At 35.9% G+C, this 6,043-nt stretch overlaps 1 non-coding gene across 1 annotated transcript; it reads left to right on the top strand.

The window, feature by feature from the left end:
- Positions 1-3,209: 3,209 nt before the first annotated feature.
- LOC124995186 (U6 spliceosomal RNA) lies at positions 3,210-3,315 on the top strand. Its single transcript, XR_007110657.1, has one exon. It is a non-coding gene; the product is annotated as a U6 spliceosomal RNA (small nuclear RNA).
- The last annotated feature ends 2,728 nt before the right edge of the window (positions 3,316-6,043 follow it).

Here is a 6,043-nt window from a genome sequence, read left to right as displayed (position 1 = left end):
CTTATCAGCAAGGTCATTCGTCCTTTGGGTTTTTTGAGATTGGCTTATCTCACTTAGCATGATATTCTCCAATTTCATCCATTTGCCTGCAAATGCCATAATTTTATTATTCTTTATGGCTGAGTAATAGTCCATTGTATATAAATATACCACATTTTCCTTATCCATTCATCAATTGAAGGCCATCAAGGTTGGTTCCACAAACTGGCTATTGTGAATTGAGCAGCTATGAACATTGATGTGGCTGTATCTCTGTAGTATGCTGATTTTAGTCCTTTGGGTATAGGCCAAGGAGTGGGATAGCTGGGTCAAATGGTGGTTCCATTCCAAGTTTTCTAAGGAATCTCCACACTGCTTTCCAGAGGGACTGCACTAATTTGCAACTCCATCAGCAATGTATGAGTGTACCTTTTCCCCCATATCCTCGCCAACACCTATTGTTCCTTGTATTCTTGATAATTGCCATTCTAATTGGGGTGAGATGGAATCATAGGGTAGTTTTGATTTGCATTTCTCTTATTACTAGAGATGTTGAACATTTTTTCATATATCTATTGATGGCTTGAAGGTCTTCTGTGAAGTGTCTGTTCATTTCCTTAGCCCATTTGTTGATTGGGTTATTTGTATTCTTGGTGTAGAGTTTTTTGAGTTCTTTATATATTCTGGAAATTAGTGCTCCATCTGAAGTATGAGTGGCAAAGATTTTCTCCCACACTGTAGGCTCTCTCATCACATTGCTGATACTTTCCTTTGCTGAGAGAAAGCTTTTTAGTTTGAATCTATCCCAGTTATTGATTCTTGCTTTTATTTCTTGTGCAATGAGTGTCCTGTTAAGGAAGTCTGATCCTAAGCCAACATGTTGAAAATTTGGACCTACTTTTTCTTCTATAAGATGCTGGGTCTCTGGTCTGATTCCAAGGTCCTTGATCCATTTTGAGTTGAGTTTTGTGCAGGGTGAGAGATAGGGATTTAATTTCATTCTCTTGCATATGGATTTCCTGTTTTCCCAGCACCATTTGTTGAAGAGGCTACATTTTCTCCAGTGCATATTTTTGGCACCTTTATCTACTATGAGAAAACTGTATTTATTTGGGTTTGTGTCTGTGTCCTCTATTCTGTACCATTGATCTACCTGTCTATTTTGGTACCAATACCATGACGTTTTTGTTACTATTGCTTTGTAGTAGAGTTGAAGATCTGGTATTGCGATACCCCCTGCTTCACTCTTTCTGCCAAGGATTGCTTTAGCTATTCTGGGTTTTTTATTCTTCCAGATGAATTTCATAATTGCTTGCTCTATTTCTGTAAGGTACATCATTGGGATTTTAATTGGAATTGCATTGAATCTGTATAGAACTTTTGGTAGTATGGCCATTTTGACAATATTAATTCTTCCTATCCAAGAACATGGGAGATCTTTCCATCTTCTAAGGTTTTCTTTCATTTCTTTCTTTAATGCTCTGTAGTTTTCATTGTAGAAGTCTTTCATCTCTTTTGTGAGATTGATTCCCAAGTATTTTATTTTTTTTCGAGGCTATTGTGAATCAGGTAGTTTTCCTAATTTCTCTTTCTGAAGATTCATCACTTATGTATGAAAATGCATTGGATTTATGAGCATTGATCTTATATTCTTCTACTTTACTGAATTCACTTATGAGTTCTAAAACATTTCTGGTGGAATTTCCAGGTTCCTCTAAATATATAACCATGTCATCAGTGAACAGGGATAGTTTGAGTCCTTCTTTTCCAATTCATATCCTTTTAATTTCTTTGGTCTCTCTAATTGCTCTGGCTAGAGTTTCAAGCACAATGTTGAATAGAAATGGGGAAACAGGGCATCCCTGCCTTGTTCCAGTTTTTAGGGGGAATTCTTTCAGTTTTTCACATTTAGAATGATATTGGCTATGGACTTAGCATAGATGGCCTTTACAATGTTAAAGAATGTTCCCACTATCCCTATTTTTTCTAGTGTTTTGAGCATGAAGGGGTGCTGTATTTTATCAAATGCTTTCTCTGCATCTATTGAAATAATCATGTGATTCTTGACTTTAAATCTGTTGATATGGTGAATTACATTTATTGATTTCCTGATGTTGAACCAACCTTGCATCCCTGGGATAAAACCCACTTGATCGTGGTGCACTATCTTTTTAATATATTTTTTGTATGAGATTTGCTAAAATTTTGTTGAGAATTTTTGCATCGATGGTCATTAATGATATTGGTCTGAAATTTTCTTTCCTCGATGTGTTTCTGTGGTTTAGGTACCAGGGTGATATTGGCTTCATAGAATGAGTTTGGGAGGGTTCCCTCCTCTTCTATTTCATGAAATACTTTGAAAACTATTGGAATGAGCTCTTCTTTAAAGCTTTTGTATAACTCGCTGAGAACCCATCTGGTCCTGGACTTTTCTTTCTTGGTAGGCTTTTAATGACTTCTTCTATTTCATTACTTGAAATTGGTCTACTTAAATTGTGTATGTCCTCCTTGTTCAGTATAGGTAATTCATATGTCTCTAGAAAACTGTTGATGTCTTCGAGACTTTCTCTTTTGTTGGAGTATAGATTGTCAAAATATCTTCTAATTATGTTTTGTATTTCAGTCATGTCTGTTGTGATATTTCCTTGTTCATTCCGAATTTTAGTAATTTGAGTTTTCTCTGTCATTCTCTTTGTTAGTGTGGCTAAGGTTTTATCAATTTTGTTTATTTTTTCAAAGAACCAACTATTTATTTTGTCAATTTTTCGATTGTTTCTTTTGTTTCAATTTCATTGATTTCAACTCTGATTTTAACTATTTCCTGTCTTCTACTACTTTTGGTGTTTCTCTGTTCTTCTTTTTCTAGGACTTTGAGTTAAAGTGTTAGGTTGTTTATTTGTTGATATTTTTCTTCTTTAATTGAATACACTCCATGAAATAAATTTTCCTCTAAGTACTGCTTTCATCGTATCCCAGAGATTTTGATATGATGTATCTTTGTTCTCGTTTACCTCTAAGAATTTTTTATTTCCCTCCTGATGTCTTCTGTTATCCATTCATCATACAATGGTGTATTATTTAATCTCCAGGTGTTGGAGTAGTTTCTGTTTTTTATTCTGTCATTTATTTCTAATTTCAATCCATTATGATCTGATAGAGTACATGGTAGTATGTCTATCTTCTTGTATTTGCTAACATTAGCTTTGTGGCATAATATATGGTCTATTTTAGTGCTTGCTCGGCAGCACATATACTAAAATTGGAACGATACAGAGAAGATTAGCATGGCCCCTGCGCAAGGATGACACGCAAATTCGTGAAGTGTTCCATATTTAAAAAAAAAAAAAAATGGTCTGTTTTAGAGAAGGATCCATGTGCTGCTGAGAAGAAAGTGTATTCGCTCTTGGTTGGATGGTATATTCTATATATGTCCGTTAAGTCTAAATTATTGATTGTGTTATTGAGATCTATGGTTTCTTTGTTCAGTTTTTGTTTGAAAGATCTGTCCAGTGGAGAGAGAGGTGTGTTAAAATCACCCAGTATTATTGTGTTGTCATCTATTTGATTTCTGGAATTGAGAAGGATTTGTTTGACATAAATGGATGAGCCACTGTTTGGGGCATAGATATTTATGATTGTTATGTCTTGCTGATTTATGCTTCCCTTAAGCAGTGTGAAATGTCCTTCTTTATCCCTTCTGACTAACTTTGGCTTAAAGTCCACATTATCTGATATGAGGACGGATACTCCCGCTTTTTTGCTGTGTCCATGTGCATGGTATGTTTTTTCCCATCCTTTCACCTTTAGTCTGTGTGTATATCTTTCTATGAGATGAGTCTCTGGCAGGCAGCAAATTGTTGGATCTTTCTTTTTAACCCAATCTGCCACTCTATGTCTTTAGATTGATGAGTTCAGGCCATTAACATTCAGAATTATTATTGAGACATGATTTGTGTCCTGATCATTTGCCAACCACCCCCCTTTTTTTTTTTTGACAGGACTTGGTTTCTCCTTTATTTGGCTGTTCCTTTAGGGTAGTTCCTCCCTTTGCTGATTTACATTGTTATTTTTCATCTCTTTCTCATGGAATATTTTGCTGAGAATATTCTGTTGCGCCGGCTTTCTTTTTGTAAATTCTTTTTTTTTTTTTTTTTTGATTTTTTTTATTGTAAACAAATGGGATGCATGGTGTTTCTCTGTTTGTACATGGCGTAAAGGCATACCATTTGTGTAATCATAAATTTACATAGGTTAATGTTGTTTGATTCATTCTGTTATTTTTTTCCCTTCCCCCCACCCCTCCCACCCCTCTTTTCCCTCTATACAGTCCTTCCTTCCTCCATTCTTGCCCCCCTCCCTAACCCTGACTCTAACCCTATCACTAACCCCACCACCCCCCATTATGTGTCATCATCCACTTATTAGCGATATCATTCATCCTTTGTTTTTTTGAGATTGGCTTATCTCACTTAGCATGATATTCTCCAGTTTCATTCATTTGCCTGCGAATACCATAATTTTATCATTCTTTATGACTGAGTAATATTCCATTGTATATATATACCACAGTTTCTTTATCCATTCATCAATTGAAGGACATCTAGGTTGGTTCCACAATCTGGCTATTGTGAATTGAGCAGCTATGAACATTGATGTGGCTGTATCTCTGTAATATGCTGATTTTAAGTCCTTTGGGTATAGGCCAAGGAGTGGGATAGCTGGGTCAAATGGTGGTTCCATTCCAAGTTTTCTAAGGAGTCTCCACACTGCTTTCTAGAGTGGCTGTACTAATTTGCAGCCCCACCAGCAATGTATGAGTGTACCTTTCTCCCCACATCCTTGCCAACACCTGTTGTTGCTTCTATTTTGATAATCGCCATTCTAATTGGGGTGAGATGGAATCTTAGGGTGGTTTTGATTTGCATTTCTCTTATTACTAGAGATGTTGACCATTTTTCCATATGTTTGTTGATTGCTTGTAGATCTTCTTCTGTGAAATGTCTATTCATTTCCTTAACCCATTTGTCGATTGGATTATTTGCATTCTTGGTGTAGAGTTTTTTGAGTTCTTTATAGATTCTGGAAATTGGTGCTCTATCTGAAGTATGATTGGCAAAGATTTTCTCCCACTCTGTAGGCTCTTTCTTCGCATTGCTGATAGTTTCCTTTGCTGAGAGAAAGCTTCTTAGTTTGAATCTATCCCAGTTATTAATTCTTGCTTTTATTTCTTGTGCTATGGGAGTCCTGTTGAGGAAGTCTGGTCCTAAGCCGACATGTTGAAGCTCTGGACCTACTTTTTCTTCTATAAGATGCAAGGTCTCTGGTCTGATTCCGAGATCCTTAATCCATTTTGAGTTTAGTTTCGTGCATGGTGAGAGATACGGGTTTAGTTTCATTCTGTTGCATATGGATTTCCAATTCTCACAGCACCATTTGTTGAAGAGGCTATCTTTTCTCCATTGCATATTTTTGGCCCCTTTGTCTAGTATGAGAAAATTGTATTTATTTGGGTTTGTGTCCGTGTCCTCTATTCTGTACCATTGATCCACCTTTCTATTTTGGTACCAATACCATGACGTTTTTGTTACTATTGCTTTGTGGTAGAGTTGAAGATCTGGTATTGTGATACCCCCTGCTTCACTCTTTCTGCCAAGGATTGCTTTAGCTATTCTGGGTTTTTTATTCTTCCAGATGAATTTCATAATTGCTTGCTCTATTTCTGTAAGGTACATCATTGGGATTTTAATTGGAATTGCATTGAATCTGTATAGAACTTTTGGTAGTATGGCCATTTTGACAATATTAATTCTTCCTATCCAAGAACATGGGAGATCTTTCCATCTTCTAAGGTTTTCTTTCATTTCTTTCTTTAGTGTTCTGTAGTTCTCATTGTAGAGGTCTTTCACCTCTTTTGTGAGATTGATTCCCAAATACTTTATTTTTTTCGAAGCTATTGTGAATGGGGTAGTTTTCTTAATTTCTCTTTCTGAAGATTCATCACTTATGTATAAAAATGCCTTAGATTTATGTGCATTGATCTTATATCCCACTATTTTACTGAATT

The sequence above is a fragment of the Sciurus carolinensis genome, chromosome 10 (assembly GCF_902686445.1).
Source record: "Sciurus carolinensis chromosome 10, mSciCar1.2, whole genome shotgun sequence".
Taxonomy (NCBI): Eukaryota; Metazoa; Chordata; class Mammalia; order Rodentia; family Sciuridae; genus Sciurus; species Sciurus carolinensis.
The sequence above is the reverse complement of the archived record's forward strand: the minus strand, read 5'-3'. Positions and strand labels throughout refer to the sequence as shown.